The sequence below is a fragment of the Lepeophtheirus salmonis genome, chromosome 1 (genome assembly GCF_016086655.4).
Source record: "Lepeophtheirus salmonis chromosome 1, UVic_Lsal_1.4, whole genome shotgun sequence".
Classification (NCBI taxonomy): domain Eukaryota; kingdom Metazoa; phylum Arthropoda; class Copepoda; order Siphonostomatoida; family Caligidae; genus Lepeophtheirus; species Lepeophtheirus salmonis.
This window is the reverse complement of record NC_052131.2, coordinates 19670418-19691315: the sequence shown is the minus strand read 5'-3', so window position 1 is coordinate 19691315 and position 20898 is coordinate 19670418. Positions and strand designations below refer to the sequence as shown.

The following is a 20898-nucleotide window of genomic DNA, read 5'->3' as shown; positions in this document are numbered from 1 at the left end:
CTCCTCTGGTGATCTTCTAAGCCAACGGCCGTTCCGACGGTCGTAGACCTGGTCAACTATGAAAATCTTCTCGTCAGAGAAAAAACTTTACCGTCGATCAATTTGCTTTGATCCACGCACAAACATTCTTGCACCTCTGCAGTCTCCTTACCTTCAGAGGGTCTGTCAACAGGTGGCGTGGTGTCCTTGTGTAAGAGTACAACCCAAAGTCCTACTTCACAGCCCTCCTGATTGTCCCCTCGTCCACGTCAAACTCGTTAGAGACGCGATTCATGGATTTTGTGGGTCCTCCTTGATCTTCTTCTTCAGGTCCCCCAAAAACTCAGAATGCCTTTTCAAGCTATATCCCCCACTTCCTTTTTTCCTGAAGAGGTAATTTCCATCCTTTTTCATAAATGGAGCACTTCACAATGTCCATAATCTCTGCCACCTCAATTTTGGTATCCAGAAGGTCTAAGATCCTCTGCCTTTTTGTTTCTTGCTTACATATGATGAAAGATTTGAGAAATGTTTAATATTGTTTACTTTTGCAAAAAGATGAGGAGATTCGCAAAAAATCAAAAAGCCTCTTTATTTTAATTACATCATTAGCATTCATTAACAGTCCACGTTTTGCTTCTGAACCCTGTATATATCACAACAGGTTAATTAAACTTTTGATGTTAAAAAAATGTATTAATCGTTTCCACATTTTCGCAACGAGATCAAATGTTATTGTGATTTGAACTTCAGAAGAAGTTCATTAATATCTACTCCTATAAACATTTTCCAACCCTCTTTGTTTGATGTCATTTTTCCATTGATGGAATGGACTTAACCCTGCCTCTATATAGCCCTCATCCAGCCCTGACATCAAATCAATCGACTTTGCACTTTAAGGCGTTTTGGAGAAGAATATCTGCTATATCACCATGGACATGAACTTCTTCGTCAAGAGCAGCCAATCTGTTCACAAGAGTGTCAAGGATAATATTGGTTATAATTGAGGACATAATGAATAAAATATATATATATAAATATAATAATTAAGACTATTAGAAATTTGTTTTGAGTTGGGTTTTCTTGATACTATAAAAATCAATTATTTTTGTTGATGTTTTTTTTGTAATATTTTCACACTACTGAACGTTTTGGGTCCCCATTTGGTAACTTTGTAGCAATCATATTATGCAAATAAATTGAGACTCTTAAAATAGAAAATTTAGTTTTTTTTTATCAAAAAAATTGACATTCAATATGTTTACTGATATTTGTTATTAGATTAGAAAATTATAAATACATTGGAAGAATGGAATTTTTATCTATTTTATAGTATTTTTTGCCATTAATAAAAATAGTATTTTATTGATATATTTGTTAAATAAAAACATTGTGTAGATATTATAAGCGCTACTTCCTCAAAATAGAAGTCATGGACTACGAGCATCCTTTTTGTAAAGTCAACAATAAATAACTCTATGAAGAATAGAAAATTAAAGTAAAAAACAAAACATCTTTGACGTAAATCCAATTAACAGTTTTGCTTATATATTCTTAAACTTTCATATATGGTAAACCTATTCCATAAAATTATACAATGAGTTCTAGCTTTGAATCCACATCCCTAAACAACAAAGTTCATTAACCTTTTAACGACATATGTATCATATTTGAAACATGAGTTTTGGAATCCTTGATTCGAGCAGTTTCAAGCATTTTGTTTTATTTAAAACATCATGGATTCAATTGCAAATATTTGTAATAAATAGTCATTAAAGAGAAAAAATGCAAATATATTAGTTATGACAAACGTTTTGCCTCATCGAAAAACTTCCAAATCTAATTTCTTATGTATGTAAGAAAAAAAATCCTTCATTTTTATAAATATCAGCAAAAACTGTCAGTCAGTCATTTTGAAAATTTAAAAAAATCTTAATTTCTTATCAAAAAATTAAAATATTGATACTAAAATTGAAAAACTTTGATTTTAACATATTTTCAATAATAATATATTTTTTTTAGAAATGGATGAAGAAGTGAACATGAGTGCATTTTTAAGCAGGAGAAAGTAAAATTATATGAGTTACAACATGGAAATTGTGCAAGCTAGGAGGAAGAATTAATTTAATTCCTTGAATGCTCTCTTTTTTCCTTCACTAAAAATGAACAACGATTCTAATTTCAAAAACTCACCAAATTCCGAGGTTTTATTAACCAGATATAAATCATATATAAACAGCAGTGTATAAAATATGTCGTATAATGTGGGAGTGGATTTTATTAGTTAATAATCTGATCCGGCTTTTTTACTTTTCAAAGCTGTTTTCATTATAATTTCATTAATGGAGACAGAACATATAACTATGAAGTAATAACTAAGGTTGTTGAGTTGGGGTCATTAGAGTTGTATATTTTTACCGTGAGTCTGAGTCGTTGAAGTTTATTAAAGGAATGTTCAAAAAGAAGAACAAATTCCATCTAACATTTTAGTTTTTTAAGACGTCAAATACACTTTTCATTCACATTGATAGGATAGAGTATCCTGAAAATCTGTTTACTCTAAGCCATTTATAGTCCCTAGGTTAAATATTATTTATTCGGGGTCAAATAATTCACATAAGTTGAGTAGGAGTCTGGAAAAAATCCTTTAACTCTAATGCCTTGGTTAAAAAAGTAAGCCCTTGTAGGACTTGGAGTATACTTGAGGATCGACATCGATGTAATACCAAGCCTGGTATGTCCTTGCTATAAACGAAGCTTGACGTTTTTTGAGGTTCCTTTCATTGGTTGCATGGAGTTGCATTGATTAAATATAAATAACCATTAAAGTATTACAATGACTCCATCAGAACCTAATAATCATCTTTCATGTCCATATGCATTAATAATGATTTAAATCTGGTGTATTTTTGCTGGCTTGCTTTTTTGGCATTGGTAGTTTAAAGAATAAATTTTCTTTTCCTCAGCTTCTGTCATTATTATTGAACTCCTAAGTAGTAAATTTATTTCCCCACAAAATTCATTTATATTCAAAACTTGATTCAACAGTCGTGTGTCCTAATAATAGACAGAGAGTAACCTTGAAGATTTGTTGCAGAGTTATAATTGTAAATTCTTGTTGGAGTCTGAGCAGATAAACTCTATTATTTGAGAGTGTTGTTTTCCTGTTAGCCTTTTTTTGTGTATAAACATATACTATACGGACTTTAATTCTCCTCATGTGATATATTCCACTTTTTTATCTATAAACATACATATCATTATTTTTTATGAGATACAAAAATATGTCACATTTGAGATCTATACATATGTATATTTAAGGTTTTTATCCGTCATTATCACCCTTTCATCAAAACTATCATCAGGTATTACCATTTCAATGTCACAACGTTATCACAATTCATTTGTTTCCTTTCCTTTTTTTTTTTCTTTTCTTTTTGTTGACATACACAAGAAAATCAGTTTATCTTTTACTCCTGTATTCAGAAATTGCTGTCCTTGGTACTCATTTTAGAGCAAAAAATAAATAAGGCTTTGGAATTTGGAGGAGATAAAAAAAATAAGGAAATAAATATTGAAAGAAAAAAAAAATAAGGTTGGCACACCGCGTATAATATCATGTTGTATTTATGCATATTGACTTTATGTGCATTATATTTAAATAGCAATTGAAAATAAAAGTAATTTATTAATTCTAAATAACAGGACCTTTAAAAATTTATTTAAATTAGTTGCTTAAAAAATGTTTTGCTGTATATTTTTGTAAATCAAAGCTTATTGATAGTATATAAAATTTTACTCTCCGTAGAACATAAAAACAAACTTTTGGAGTAATAAATATATTATTTAGATCTAAATGAAGAATGATGGTATTGTATTCTTCTACATGAAAGATACTATAAGTTTACTGAATTGATAAATTGAACAACATTACTGGATTTACTGAAAGAAAAAATGATAAATTGTAGAGAGCACTTTAAACTTTGAAACATATTTTAAGACTTATATTTGGGATGGTACAGGGAACTGAATGGATACTAAGTCCATTATTAATAAACTTTATTTTTATCATCAAATAATAAAAAACAAAAATCCATTCAATCTAATGGATTTATTTTAACTTCACGTTATATACAGGGTACAACCTTTATTCAAAAACCAACGATTTTCTCCTACATTTCTAAATTTATCCTCCAATTTACAAATAAAAACCATCGCCAAATGAAAACTGACTATCTTTTTTTTTTCTTGTCATTATTATACACTATAATCGTCTTTGGCTTCAATTATGGTCTCGACTCGAACTCAGAAACAGGACTAAGTTTTGAAGACAGTCTCTATTGGCAGATTCCGGAATTCCTCCGGATATTGGACATCAGCTTGAATATTGTGTTGTAGGATAATCTTTTAGTGTGTGTCACTTAACTGTACCTCACACAAAGATGTCTATGGGGTTGAGGTTCGGTAAGCTTGGAGGCAAAAGACTAGTTCCAACAAAGTCAAAAAAAAAAAAATCTGATAACCACGTCAATGTTTTCTTTTCGGTGTGACATAGCAAAAAGTCATGTTACCCCCTTCATACTCTTCAAGTTCCTTCCTTACACTCCAAACAAAGGCTTGTCAAGTTTTAAGATGTTTGCAAATTTGTCTCGTCTGGCACAAATAAAAAGAAAAACAATTTGCTTTTTCCACGGTTGTGATATAACTACTACATTGGTCGAGGACATTTTTTTTAAATGACGCCAAAAAATTCTGACTAGCTGCCAACTAACAATAAAAAAAAATCGTCCTACCTGCGCTTGAGCTCAAAGTTTGTTGTTAAACAGGAGCTCAAAATTCAATGTTAAACATTGGCTCCAAGCTGAGCACTTGTTGCAATATCATTTTAAACAAAATTTTGGTGTTCATAAACTAAAAATATCCCGGTAATATCTTATGTGTTTTATAAGATATGAACTTCTCTCAAGATTTTCAGCAATTCTCCAACGGTCGTTCCACCTAAGAAACTCTCTGAGGTCATGTTTGGGCTCCTCTTCTGAGTGGCAAACAAACTTTTTGTCGCCAGCCTACATATATATTTTGGATTTCAGGCTGTCACACAGGCAGTTAATATAAGCAGAGAAGAGGGTAGGTCCAAGGACACTACCCTGAAGTACAAAGGATGGGACAACTATTGAAGCTGATCCAATGCTATATATCAGAACTCCATATTCTCTATTTCTGAGCCAAAATAACAATACTGACAAAGGTGCTGCCATTTCTAATGTTCAATATAGTCTCGATCGAATTTGATAATGGCCTTGATACGCTGCTGGACGCTCTGAAAGGTGATGGTAATAATGTAATTGGACGTTATGGAGTTCCATTGCTCCTCAACAGAAGCCTTGAGTACTTTGAGATTCATGGACCATGTACGGCAGGCCCTGGTCTCAACATGCAGCCAGAAGGTGATGATGTGAATAGTAATTTTATTCTTCAGGTTATTGAGAGGTGATTTACAACACTAGAGCTGGTCCTGACAAACCTTTTTTGTCAATAAAGAATGTTCCAACATTATCAAAATCCCCCCCCTCTCCTTCTTTACGGCATTGCAGATGGTGCCTTTAGAAACGTTAAATTCTTTGGCACGTGCTCGCATGGACTATTTGGGCTCTTCTGGGTAGCCTTCTTTTTTTTAGAGTGAATATTGATTTATTCAGTCCAATATCAAATATTACATTATCGAAAATTTAAACAAAAATGCCGATAACAAATTAGAAAAATCATTAAAAAACAATATTGCACATGCGGTACGTCAACATAAAAACATTAAGTAAACTTCTTTTTGAAAAGAGTGTTTTCCCTCTCTTTTTTTCTCCTCGAGTAGATCTTTGTTACGTTACAACGCAAGAATTCTTTTCATATATATGGGTAACCTTCTTGACGTCATTAGGGTATTATTAGTACCAGCCACCACTTCCAGGCTTCCTTTCAATACCATTACCGTCCTCAATGCCCTATTTGATGTTGAAAATTGTCTACCTTATTGCAAGTTGCGGATCTTTGTTGTGTTTGTTCCTAGCAAAGAAAAGCAGCAATAACGATTCTGCTTGTCTCTTTATGAGACCCTTTTTCGATAGATTGTATTCTTTTTTTTTTTTTTTTTTTGGAAGGGTAGTCACTTCAAACTGCTCCTCACCTGACAAGAGTAATTATTAAATCCTCTTATATTTTTTCTATGCGCGTCTCTTTTAAAAATCTCCAAATTTCAACTGCACATTCGGTAGTATAATATGTAAGAACTACTAACAAACAATGTTTTATATTGCTAAGAAATACATTTTAATGTAGGGGTGGCATAACAAACACAGGGACATCCATGTATTTCAATTATAAGGGAATTAACGAAGGCTGAACATTGACTGAAGTGTAGTGTACTAAATAGATCCAATAGATCATGGGTATCCTGTTTAATAACAGAAACATAATAATATATAACTCCATGCTTCTTCAAGTCAAAGACAAATATGGTCACCTTGAAGTACTACAAGATAGATTACGTCACCATTACTTAAAATATTTTTAAACTTAAGCCCTTCCAAGATTTGGATGAAAGGGCATCCAATTAACACTTTCAAACCGATGTCGTCTTTACTTCATTAGAAATATTTTACCCACAATATTTTAAATATTTCGTACAATATAATTTAAATTTTTGCTTTACTACGTGAAGCAGAAACTTCAAGAAGGATAAGTAAAGATTTACTTTGTAGAATAAAAAAGACAAACTATATAAGAATATATTAAACCTATCTTTGAAGTTGATTACAGCCTTTCTTTTTAGGTATATTGCGTTGGTAGAGATGTGTATATATTTATAAACCGTATAATTACATTGAGTAAAATATATTTTTCGGGTATAATTTTTACAAAAAGTAGATGTAGATATACTTTATTGCTAGTGGATTCAACAACAAGTAGCTATTTGTATAAGCTATTAAAAAGGTAAACGTAATAATCAAAGTATCTTTGTCAAAAGAATAAATAAACATGGGTACAAAAAAAAAACCTTTCAATTCTTTAATTTATTTTTATTTTAAATTCTTATATCTCTTCCATTTATACTATATTTTTTTACCATTCATGACACCAACTACGAAAAAAAGATAAATGAATAATTATTTAACTTTAAATATTAAGAAAAGTAGGCTTAAAATGCTGTGTTTTAGGTACATTATACAGTTTGTCCTCACTTTATACTTTCTCTTTCGAAATGGGAAACAGTGATAGGAGATAGTTAAAGCTCAACTACCGCAACCTTTTAATAATAAGAAATAACATTGCGAAGAAAAAATATATTATTGGAGTAGGAAAAGAGGTATCTCTACTTTTTCGCAATATTTGGACAATTATCACATTGGAGGATCATGAAAGTAAATGGAAGACCTCATTATTTGGAGGAGGGTACATGGATTCAAACTAAGCTTTATGATATTGAAGAAAAATACAGTTTTACAAGGTTAATTTAAAGTAATCGGTGTTGTTTTATTTCTATGATATAATTTATTCGTAAATGTTGCAATATTATAACGACAAATTATGATTTTTAAAAGATTTCCTTCTGTTGATTTTTGTCTTCGATCCGTATTTGTAGTTTTAAACATACTCAAATACCGTTCAACGCCCATTTTAGTAATTGGAGCAAATTTGAAGTTGGCTATATCTTTAGGAGTCATGCTAGACGGAGGTATCTCATTATCACGACCATTGATTATAAGTCCAACCTTTTTTATAGATGGGAGATCAGGATTTCTGTGAATGACGGAGATTATTATTCTCTGAACTATTTCCCCTTTTTCCCCAGGACTGGTTTTAATCTATTATTCGGCTTCAATAAGTATATGCATTTAGAGAATCATAAATGGGAATTCCTTCTGTTTCAAGGTTAGTAATAGCTTCAGGTAAGAATGCCAGATTATCTTTGATGCAAGACAAATTGCTTCTAAGGGGTGGATTTTCTAGAACTTGCTGTCGATTATCAATGGTGAGGGCATCATTTTGATTAAATTTATATAGATTTCGTTTCGTCATAAATCGGTCCAACATAAATTTATCTAAGAGTCGAGGACTCAGCGAAAGTGACACCAATATGCTTATAAAGAACATTATTCAAACCTTTGTTACCAGTTTGTTTAATGAGATGTCTGCTGCTAAGAATGATTTATTTAAATATATAAAGAATATCGAACTTTCAATGGCTTCAAACTAACAAGAAACTTCATATACTAACTAAGGTCCAGTCCAAATGGAAACGTTTCTTGAGCAAAACAGAAAATATTTATCTGTTTTGGGCTTCCATCCACACAAGGGCAGACATCTGTTCCTGATATTGAAAAAAAGTGCTTATAGAGTGTAATAATCTACGATGCAATTTTTTGTGGACAGTATACACGGAAATACTTATGTATACAGGGTGCAGCTAGATAACTTCTTCTTTCCAAAAAGTTTTTTTTTGAATAAACAAGTTTTTTTTTTTGTTTAATAATAATTGTTCACATTTAATTTCGAATATCTGAATACCTGGGGATTGTTTCGTTTTTTTTTCTTTTACTGTTTTTCTTTAAATTACTTTTCATTGATAGGTTTTAGAAGGATAATTAATTGATACAAAAAAATGCAAAATCTTATAAATAACAGTTTTATTTCAAAATTTGAATTATTAGTGGATAAAGTAATTAGTTTTTGGAGATAATGCCAAGGTCTACAGAATATTGATATTTTCCTATTAAACCCGGGCTAACTACTTGATTGAACAAATTACACCAATTTATAAATATTGAATGACAAAAAATCTTACGGGACCTGTTTTAGTTTTTTAAATCATTAATTGTGGAGTTAATGACTTTTAAGAATTTTTGCAAATTTCAAATTATGAAAATGAATAGAAAAAATTGTTTCTTGAATATATGAAATTGAACCAATAAACTCATTTCCATCAATCCCATCAATAAAAGCTTAAATGCAAAATTGCGAATAAATCATATTTTTAAAATATGATTTTAGAACTTTTTTTTGCATTATTTATTTGTGATTGCAAATGTATGTTGTATAAAATAGGATTTGACCTCCTTTCAAATATATACTAAATGTCCAAACCTATTTTGATTGTTATTCTATCTTATAATTTGTTGTCCATTTATAAAGTGTCAATTTTGTAATCATGATATTTAGAGGGAAGCACAAAATTGTTTTTTAAAACGGAAAAATATCTTGTACGAGTAGAATCTGGAGTTATTTGGTGGATTTTGGACTTATTCATCCAATTAAAGACACAAAATATGAGCATAATAATATAGTATAAAATAGATATATTGCTTATAATGTTTATTTTTATTTTTACCGAATGTTAATAGAAATAAATTAATAAGGAACTGCACAAGATATGAAAATTCTTAACTATACACTATAAAATATGAGTTCATCTAAGCTCCAGCAAGAATTTGTTCATTTTTACTTACCGTTTATATACATACATTTCGATACATCATGGGTGTAGTAAAAGAAAATAGATTATATGTCCAGTAAATGTATTTATTAATATGTATCCGTTGTGGTAATAGTGCTGATTAGATGGTGTTAGAACGATAATATTACGTAGTAAGAAAACATAAAATCTACAATTTTGCTGATTGTTTGACTCAATATTACTAGAGCTGTTGTCTAAGATGGACTACAGAAAAGTGAAAGAACGTCATATTTTATAGCTTTTCTTCGAATAAGGCAAAAACGGTGGTATGTGGACGGTATGGTTCGATACTTTTACAGCCAATCACTTGCAATTTTGGTTTCGTCTATTCCATTCTGGTAATTTGGATGCAATGGAAACACCACTCTCTGTGTAAATGAAATAATGGAAATCGTCGAGTCTGGCCGTCATGCAAGCATTGTTTTGATTGCCAAGAAGGGAAACATAAATCGAGAAAAAAAAATTAACCATTAAAAATAATTGGTATCGTTTTTCTACTCTTTATATATACTCTTCTTTTATGTATTTATATATGAAGAGCACGAGGTATCCAAGATTTCATTAATATGACTACATTGTTATATCTTAGATCAAAAATTATTGTACGTATTAAATACACAAAGAAAAACACACATGTTTTATTAGTAACTATGTAAAGATACGAAAGAGTAGTTAAATAACAAAACTTCAGTCAATGTAAAGTTTTTTTTATGTTTTTTTACGTTAATTATATAACAATTAGTTGGATCGGAAACAAAAAACTGATGAAAAAACTCAGAATTATGGTTTTGATTAAAATGTTCTCTACTTCCATTTTCTCAAAATGTATATATATATATACATGTTGAATACGAGTTATGATCTCTGTACAAGTTGCAACTTGTATAAACAAATTATTCAAGTTGTAACTTCTTCGTCTTTAGATAAATTATTTAATTACAACATTGTTCATTCTCATTACCAACAATTATTTGATCATATATTTTCATTTTAATATATTCATATAACATTGTAATTTAAAAATGGTTATATATATGTTCTACAAGGTACTTATTTTTATAAAAATAAATAAAAAAGGCACTATTAATGTGGGGTGGGGGGTTTTAAACCTTTTTCAATTTTATGTATTGAGTGATCGTAGAAAAAAACACTTTAACTAAATATTTTAGAAAATGGATTAAGTTATATTGCACATTTTATAAATTATTTAATATAGGTAACTGCCTCATTTATCGACTACTTCCCTTAGACTTGATTGAAATGATTCACATGCTGCACGCACCATTGATTTGGGAAGTTTCGTCCCTTCTATCTGAATTGAGGTACGGTGATCTTACAAATTTAGACGAGTTTTTAACTTCGACTCGAGATAACACTACACAAAATAGTCGATGGGGTTAAAATCTAGACTCGAAGGGGGTCATATAGATGTATCCCAAAAATGAATATTTGATTTAAGGCATTATTGGCATTGAACGCTAGTATGTATTGGAATTCCATCTTACTGAAAGGTCGCCTTAATCGTTTTAAATGAATTGGCTTAAACCCCTGAAGTAATACAGACTCCAAAATATATTAAATGTAGTCACCTGTCTTCATACGGAGGCCCTTCGGAATAAAAAACAAAGGAAGCTTATCTCCTTTACTTGAAATCCCTGCCCCCAAAAAAAAGATCGACTATTAACCCGCTTCGTAATTTTTCATCGGTCTAAGGATACATCTTGTGATGATGAGCCCAAGATTCAGCCGTTTTGACGGCTGAATTTTTTGATCCAGGTACCATTTCTTATCATCTGAAAAGACACTATTTCCTCTCCGCGTGCAAAGTTCTAATAACGTTTTACTTATTTGTATCTGTTTCATCTTTGCATCTTCTCTGAGATTCTGACCGTAACCAAACTTCATAGAATGCGTCCTTAGATCCTTCTCGATGATGCGATTCATCGAAGTTCTAGACATGTTAATCTCCTTAGCCATTTTTGCCACTGATCTTTTGGGGGTTTTGTATATTTTTAATTTAACTTTCCGAACGTTATTAGGATTCTGAACGGACCTTGGGCGTCCACTTTGTGGTTGATCATCAACGTTTCCAGTCTTTCGCATCTTTTTAATGTCATATTTAAAAGAACTGAGACGGATTGAAGGTCTTCTTTGATGATGCATCTTGACTAATAAAAATATCTTTAATGGTCCTCTTTTTATATTGGAAAAGAGGGATTGAACTCAAATTGCAGTTAGTATATTTTATCGCCAAATCTAAGAGGTTTAATATTTTAGGAACCCCTGTATATCGATCATCCATGAAACCTTTAATTTTTTCATTATCCTTATCCCAAGTACTATAAAAACTATTCCCCTCATTTTTTGGTTGCAGCATATAAATATAAATAAAGAAATTTAATAACTTGTCCTTCTTTTCAGCAAATAAACCCTCTAACTCTTCTTTAATCTAATAAATAAAACTCTGTTAGTAAATGAGTGCTTTAAATATATTTCAATTTGAATCTATTTTATGAGCACAATCATTCCACACAAAAAAAAGTAAGCAACACAATTAAATTTTTCCTTTGCAAATATTTAAAAAAATAAAAATCAAGGCATAACCACATAGTAGATTTACAAGAATGTCCCTATATAATCAAACTATGCTTCAATCTTAAACATATCCAACTGAATATTTAATAAAACAGAAAAATGTGATCTAAATACACAAAAATAAAAAATATTAGGGTTAAGTATGTAAGTATATCGATATATAATTATAATCTATATTAATAAATCAAAAGTTTGTCTCAATGTACGTACCCTTTGGGTATTTATTATAACAACAACTCTTGTTTTTCCATCTGAAAGGATGGTACATTAAAGAAATTAGAGGATTTTTTTATGTGACCATAGGATACAATTTGGGTATTAAGTGAGTTGATACAATTCGACTGAAATATCTGTTATTTAGCCAAAAAAAAGTCTTTAAAAATGATATTAATGCAACTTAAGAGCCATCTTGCGAATAAGAAGTAAGATGATTGTTTGTAAACCCTTCAGTGATTTCTATTCATTTAAAAAATAAACAAAAAGTATAGTACATCTATATTTATAAGCAAAGTTTCTCACTGTGAATGTTTCAATAAATATCAGGCATTTTTGATTAAAGAAAAAACAATGTAGTCATATTGATTAAATCTAGCAGTCGTTTTGCAAGTAACATTGAGTGCGTTTACAAGGTGCACTGTATAAATTACTCCCTGAAATATATCATATACATATTTTTGATCTAAGAAATAACAATATAGTCTTATTTATTAAATATTGGAGGTATTTTTCATTCATCATCAAGTATGTAAACAGGGAGTACTATTTTTTATTATATAAAATAAGTCATTGAGCGCACAAGAAACTAAAGTACCCTTTATTTTTCTCAAACACTTTTTTTTTTCATTCGTGCTTGAGAAAACAACATAAATGAATCAATAACAGTATTGAAACGCTACGTGTGAGTATGCTAATGAAAAATGGAAAATAACACAGAATATTTGTTAGAAAATTTTCTTCTATATTATTACAGCAAAACTTGCCTTTATGCCGACGCCTAATTAATCAGAACATTATCAGGTGCTACCGTTAATAATATATAAAATAAAGAATAAGAAAGGGACTTTTGATTAGTTTTAGCAACAGGCGTGTGTAGTTTAAAACACAGACAGAGTGTGTTCTTTTGAATGAAGTATTTCCTAGCTCATCACGTCATAATAATTATTTCCTCAAACCGAATATATGTGAATTGCTTTATATAAGTATTGAGTATCTACATGAGAGTGTGCTTTTGTAGGGAAGTTATCTTCTTCATTATAATTATTCCGGTCAATGCCGAGTACCACTGCAAGGGTAATTATATATCCGTATGTGGGTATTTATTTGCAAAATATAACCTACATAGATGCATAAATTATTAAATATTTCAATAAAGTGGATGTGCTGTTCATATATATACTACTCATACTATATATAGTATATGACTTTGTTTGAGATAATGCAAAATTAATGATAGTATATAGATGGCTTATACATGAAAGGCCATTTCTCGAAAGTGCACCTCAGTGACTACATAATTTCCAATTTTATCTTCGTCAACCAGCCTTGCCGAGATATTTCTTCTGACAAGTATTGTAACACCCCCTTGTTGGGTAATTTTCTCCAGTTAAAACAGCATTTGTAGAGTAATTTTCATGATAGCTGTTAATAAAGGACCACTGACCTGCACTTCGCAGCCTTGTATCATTTAAACAGACCAACTGAGGGAGATTGATTGCAATCAAATACTTCAGTAAACTATTTTTTTTTGTTGTTGGATGAGAGTCCATTAATATTTGCCTGCAATATTTGTACGCCTGTAGTTTTGATACATCCATATATACAGGTGCAATATTTCAATGCTTGCCCACGCCGAAGGGGTAAAAACATTAAAAAGAAATAGCACTTAACCTTTTTCAATGTGATTTTCTGCTATCTCCTTGCCCCAAGCAACGCCGGGTGACCTTATGCTAGTAAATAGATAAGAATAAATAATTATAATAGTCATGAGAGTTTGTGGTAAAAACGTAACAAATCTCTTTTTAAAGAAACTTCAGCAACGGAACGCATCTAATGCATTTCCAGTTATAAAACTGTATCTGTAACCCATTCTATTAAATAAATTTGATAAACCAACCTCATCACTTTCCATTATATATATTATTACCCTCTCCATAATTACTCTCATAAGACTTAAACTCCTTACTCAGAGTACATACATATCATCATTTCTCATTATTGATGAAGAAATCTACTAAATGAATAATGAGATAGAAATATATATATGTATATATTTTTTATATTTATATACCTATGGAGTAAAAAATTAGAAAGTCAATATGAATATGAACTATTTAAAGTATATGTATTTATATAACCCTTTACCGCTCCATTGTCTTTTTTTCAAACTAAAAAGTAAGATCATTTTATGGAAAAGAATCATTAATGGATTATCCATCTTAGAGAGATGAAAATTTACCTTTTCTGTGAATTTCATTATATCAATCAATATGATACCCACATATTACATCGTATATACCTATGTATATAATCCACCTCACGTAAGTTCTTGCACAAGTTACATATTTTCATCCATTGTTACAGAATGACGCAAGAGTTCGGGTTTGTTAAATTTAAACTTGCCCAAACACTGTTAATAATCATCAGCACGTTCTTATTTTTGGTCAACAGTGAGAAAACGTGGCATCCACTTATAATAGAGCTGCCTCATTGACAATATATATCTAGGTAAAAAGTTATTTAGATAACTTGACGATGGCATATAACTCTTGCACTTCACTTTCCCATCATCCTAAATGATTTTGGGGATTTCTTTTTATGCTTTCTGTTGTTACCATGTCAATGGTACGTCTACTGGGTTCTTCATTATTGTGTCTCTATGACCGCATCTGAAATCAGCAAATCAACAATTAATTGTTGTTTTTGATGAAGCGGAGTCCCTTCACACTTTATAATCCATTGTTTAGATTGAACGATATTTTTCCATCAAGAAGCAGTGTAATATTATAATTCAATTTTTTTAATCCATTGTTTGGAAATAACAAAAGTAACGTCATAATAACCTACAAACTAAAGAATATAGGGGCTGTATAGGCTCGATTTCCATAACTTACGACCCATTTAATAAATGTATGCGTTGTCAGAGTTACCATATTAGATTTCGTTTTTTTCCCATACCGACTGTATATATTTTGTACAACTCAAACTATAGTGCATGCATGATTTATATAAGTGTTCTCCAAAAAGAGTACATTGGAGTCCGTCTCAGAAACGGTTTTTAGCATAAGTGGAATCTAGGTAAAGAAAAATTTTCTGGGCACTTTTCTCTCTTTCCTTTAAATTTTCGTTTCTTACAAAATAAATATTATTTTAAAAGGTACAACTGTATCATCGCGTGTATGATGATTTGCTGGAGAGCAGCTTAGTTGTCATGACATTTCATTAGATCAGCTAAACGTAGCTGTGACGAAGGTAGAAGGTAATAATTATTCGAATGTTGATCCTCAATTATACTCTGATTCCAGCAAGGCTTTACAATTCTAATTCCACAACAAATCTTCTTGGTTACTCTTTGTCTTTTATGATCTCACATAATATATTCTCAGTTTGCCCCTCCAAAAAAATAGGCAAGCTAAAAGATGGATTTAGATAAAAAAAGAATGATATCACTTTATAAAGGAACCTTACCTGTTTTTTTATTTAGAATAAATCCTGAAGGGAGTTAAGTTCTATTTTTTAAAGATACTCTTTGTTGAGGCTTTGTTCACATAATTATATATTTTATTATTAGTAAGTGTATTGATTATTTAATTAATAGCTAGTAATGTTTAATTGTAAATCTATTTTAGGATGCAATCATCTTGAAATATATAGGTTGTTCAAGAGGATTTTTATTCATGATTGCATCTAATTAATCAAGTTCATGTGATCGTCGACCTCAACAGATTTAACCTAATACGTAAAGCACCAACAGTTATCATTTACCCATTCCCAGATTGTGTTGTAGTTATCGAGAGCGACTCAGGTTGGTGAATAACTGAATTTCAATATGAACCAAGATACTTAGAGACAAGGTATTTGATTCGTCATTTTTACAACCGGTCTAGGCAAATATGGTGAAAAGAAGATTAATATGTTGAGTATCAGATAATTTATCGCTATCGGACACATAAAAGTATTACTGACAATATGTATAAATAGTCCATGGTTCGTGAGAGACAAAAGAGTAAATTTGCAGTGGAGTTATAGTAAGTCCATGAAGGACTCGGAGTAGAATTGAGAATCGAAATCAGAGTAATTCTAATCTATATCATTACTAGATCAGGAGTTGGGTTAGGTGCTCACAGCTAATTTAATGAATCACCACGAAAGCTGAGCTAAGCTAATTGTAATGATGACCACGTTAATTTTCGGAGTTTTTTTTTATAAACGTACGAACATTTTATATTATTTGAATCTCTTTCTTTAAGTATTTTGGTATGAACAATTAAGTTATAAAAAAGTACGAGGTTGTGTTCTGAGCTAGCAAAAATCTTCCGATATTAAAAAAAAAAAAATTTTATTTTTTTAGTATAAAAAGTAACTGGATTTACTTTCATGGTAACAATTAATATGATTAAAATTTAATGGAAAAATAGTATTTTCCATAAAATATGAATATTTTCATACTAACTAAAAGAGTTATAAATTGTGACAGGGATGAAACAGTAGAGCAAACAAATTTTATATGAAGAATTAATTTATAATTATAAATTAAATGTGCAAAAGTAGATAATCAGAAAATTGCATTTTGAAAAAAATTGCCCGTCAATAACAAAAATTTCAAATCGAGTTATATTTCAATATAATTTCATCAATTTGTTAAATTCAAGAGAATGTAACGTTGCATTTGCTTTGGTGGTGAATTTGAGGTATCCTTTAATGTACTTTTAATTTTAAAATAGTCTTACATTTTCTGCATTTGTTTTCCTTTGTTTCAAAAATAAACATTTTGCCGATGTTAGTTTGACTTTATTGCCTAACAGATTAATACATATTAAATACTCATGTGTTGTCTAATGATTTTCTTATATCCGTTTGATGTTATGCAACCATGGATACAATTTTAATTTATTACATACATTGATAATATTCTTACAAATAGAAGAACTTTTACAGATATATGATTTTTCCTATCTATGCTAACAATTAGAAAATAACAAATATTATATTTTAATATTCAAATTGCACTGGAAATGACATAATGACTATTTTCTTTAAGTATTTAACAACCCATCAAACCATTTTTTATCCATTTTGCGTTTTCAAATTCACATACAAAAGCAAATGGAAGGAAGCTTATCGATTTTTTTTTAAATAATATATAGTCTAAAAATTTTAGTTAATGACGAGAAATTTTTACAATACCAATTTTCCGTGCACTGTAAAAGTACTATAATTTCGAGAAGAAAAAAAACTTTGCTCTAAATTTCGACACTTGAAAAATTGAATTAGTTTAAAATATACCATCTTCCTTTTTAAAAAATGGATCTTCCACATTCTTGAATAATACCAGAGTTGTACAAAATATGTCCTAGAAAGTGGGAGCGGCTTTTTCTAATTTGGAATCTGAACAGTTTTACTTTTTTTTTCCAAAGCTGTTATCTTTATATTTATTTCTTGAAAAGGGAACATCTAAGTATAACGTAATAACTAGTATGTGTACTCATGAATGAAGGTTTGCTCTCGAATTATAAGTGTAAATCCTTATTAGACTTGTAGTAGAATTCAGGATCAAAATTGGAATAATTTCAACCTATATGTCCTTGCTATATACGGAGTGGGATTTGGGTTTGTTTGTTTCCTCTCACAGCTGTTTGCAGATGATCTAATAAAACATTATGACCAACTGCTCTCCTCCCAAACATTCTCAAAATTGTGTCAAGTTCATTTTCGGGTTTTTTATTTTTTATACCGGCTGGGCATATTCAATATATTCAAGTTTTCATTTTAGTTTTATAAAATGGGGATAATATTTACCATTGCTGCTCAACAAAGGATTTTAAAAATTAAAAAAAAACAATTATCAATTGCTTAGTCATGAAAGTATTTTGCAACTTTTATACTTCATTTGAGATAAAATGGAATATTATCTTACAGAGCTTTAAAAATAACATAATGTATTTTAGAAATAACAAATTGAAAAAATTATTAATAAAAATAGGGTTTTTACGATTGAAAAAAATAAAAATTAAATTTTATATTTAATTTTGCATAAAAGCGACACATAAACATGGAATGCACAATTTATAATGCAACATTAGAGGAGATGGACGACCCTCTGGAGCTCCAAAGACTTGCAAATACATTTGCTACTGAATATTTCGCTCTGTTGAGACGATCCCCAAGTGATATATTCAAGTTTTACTCACATGACTCACTCTTTGCTTATGGAAGTCATCAAAGACAGGATGATATAGTGGTGCCTTTTAAAGGAATATTTGAAATACACTCAGCGATCTTTGATTTGAATTGGAGTAATGCAAAAATAAATATAAGATTTGTTGATGCTCAAGTAATGGGACAAAGGAATGTTCTTATACAAATTTATGGTGATGTTTTAAAGAAAAGAGAAGAACCTTGTCGTTTCATTAGAACAATGGTTCTGAGATGTTCAAGATCTAACGACTTTTATATTCAAAATGACATTCTTAACTATGAGGTATAAACTCTTGTATCTGTACTCTCCCATTTTAGTGTATATAATTTTTCCCTCTGCACAAAGACCTTTCCTTCTGGACAATCAAGAAACTTGCGTTGAAAAATATTGATGGCTGTTAGACCATATTTATTTAAAAAAATAAAATCTTAAGGTCAAAATTAGTTAATTGTAGACCTTATGTACAATCCCAAATATGATACAATAAGTAAGAAATTTTTATTTTTATTTATAATTTTATTTGGTTTGTCATTAAAAATATTTTCACCTAATTTTGAATAGTTCAAGGGGTCTACGATGTGCACAATGCATTATTATATTTATATCAAACATAACATAGCACAATTTAATCCTATTTGAAGCGATAATTGTTGATCAAACAGGAGGAACATTATCTTTGATAAAACAGGAAAACTGCAAATCATTGAGCACTTTTTATACCCTTACATTATTCAAAGCAAGTTATACTAAGTAATATAAGGAATACTAAAAAATATAAAAAGTACAATTTTTGACTTGTATCATCAGTAGTTATGTTAAAATTTTCCAAATCCTCGTGAGTATACATTTGAAAAAAAAATAAGTACATATAAAAAGTAATCTGAAAGATGTTAGTTCTCTTATGAATTATTTATCCTTATTTTGAAAATTTTAAATGTATTAGCGACTAAGGAGCACTATTCTTTATTTAGTGATCTTCTTAAAGGGATATGTAGTACATAACTTTAAGATACCAACATATAGATTACTTTTTGATTTGAACCTATGAGGAGTTTGACAACTTTTATCGTTCGTGATGAAAATGGGGTGAATTGTTTAGCTTCTTCGTTTTTTTTTAATTAATAATCTGAAGATTGAATCTTTTTTTTTTTTGAGTTGTTCTCATTATTATTTAAGTCCCGAGTAGTGAACCTCCTTTTATAATAAATTTTATTATTTTCCAAACCTGATTGAATAATCGTGTGAGCTCATAAAGACGGAGAGTAATCTTGAAGATTTATAATCGTAAGTACGTGTCGTACTCTAAGAAGATTTAAGGAACAACTTTGAAGTAATTCTTGTCGATGTAATTGTTGATTTACTTCTTCCAAAGGTTAATAGAAATACAAGGTTAGACCATCATAAAATCAGGCTTGCTAGAATTCTCAATTTGATGTATTGTACCGACTGCTGGGCAAGAAAAACAGATTTTGACAAAACACGTAACCACTCATCTACTACGACGTCAATATTAAAAACGTGGTGGAAGTAGTACACGCGTTAGGGTATAACCTTGTATTTCTATTAACCTTGCTTCTTACCATTTTCTCTCGTCACAGCTAATTGTCGCTAATCAAATGAAATATCATGACCGCTAAACTGCTCTCCTTCAAATCATTCTTCAAACTGTCAGGGTTACTATGTATAATTTCGGTTTCTTTTTTAACATGACCAAAATACACATGATTTTTATCACTACATATAATTATATTTGCTACCCAACAAACCCAATCTTTCAAATTAGAGTGTATTATACCATGCCAACATACCTTGAGAGAACCCTCAAACTTTTGTTACTGTTCCTTACAGATAAAAATAGTTTTGTTGCATAGATAAAAAGTATTTACCAAAAAACCGGATAGTTTACATATTTTGAAAAATACTTTAATTTATATAGTTGTAATAAATCATTGAATTTCTTCTAGGATGACATCTTTGAGAAGAATGATTTTCAAATACTTATCAATGATTCAGAGAAGGACATATTTTTACAGTCAAATGATATTTGAAATATATTGGAATTTATGTTATGATAAATAAATAGTGATTCCCAAATATATCGTTTACATTTTTTGGTAGTTTCTTACTTCCCTAACATTATTTTTAAGGAATAGAAGATAGAAGAAATAATATGAACTCTGAAGTTTAAAAAAAAAAAAATCAAAGAAAAAATATTTTTTTATATTACCACAGAAAATTTAAAGGTTAGTGTCTAAGGCATTAAGAAAGAAATATTTGAAGGCAACAAGTTGGTAAATATATTGATCTGAAATTCAATATACTAACAAAAATGGATGTACTAGAGAAGATCCCGAGAAAGAGAGGACAGTCCCAGTATTAACGAGTTGGTCATCCCTATAGGGAG

The 20898-nt window shown here is 30.1% G+C and overlaps 1 protein-coding gene and 1 long non-coding RNA gene across 8 annotated transcripts in view; one reads left to right on the top strand and one right to left on the bottom strand.

Moving 5' to 3' along the window:
* LOC121115278 (uncharacterized) overlaps window positions 1-20898 on the top strand; it is a 467901-nt gene that overhangs the window by 444686 nt on the left and 2317 nt on the right. Inside the window, exons 1-3 of one of the 7 annotated variants that reach the window (XR_005864925.2) lie at window positions 15240-18776; window positions 18840-18981; window positions 20459-20588. The exons of 3 other annotated variants lie outside the window; for them this stretch is intronic. The gene's annotated coding sequence lies outside the window, so the exon portion shown is untranslated. Of the gene's footprint in view, window positions 1-15239; window positions 18777-18839; window positions 18982-20458; window positions 20589-20898 lie in introns of those variants that run through there. 3 more of the 7 variants (XR_005864927.2, XR_011780487.1, XR_011780488.1) reach the window with 3 other exon arrangements.
* On the bottom strand, window positions 13534-14955 carry LOC121120178 (uncharacterized). Its single transcript, XR_005864937.2, has 3 exons — window positions 14856-14955; window positions 14535-14799; window positions 13534-14463 (listed from the first exon to the last, which is right to left on the bottom strand). It is a non-coding gene; the product is annotated as an uncharacterized lncRNA (long non-coding RNA).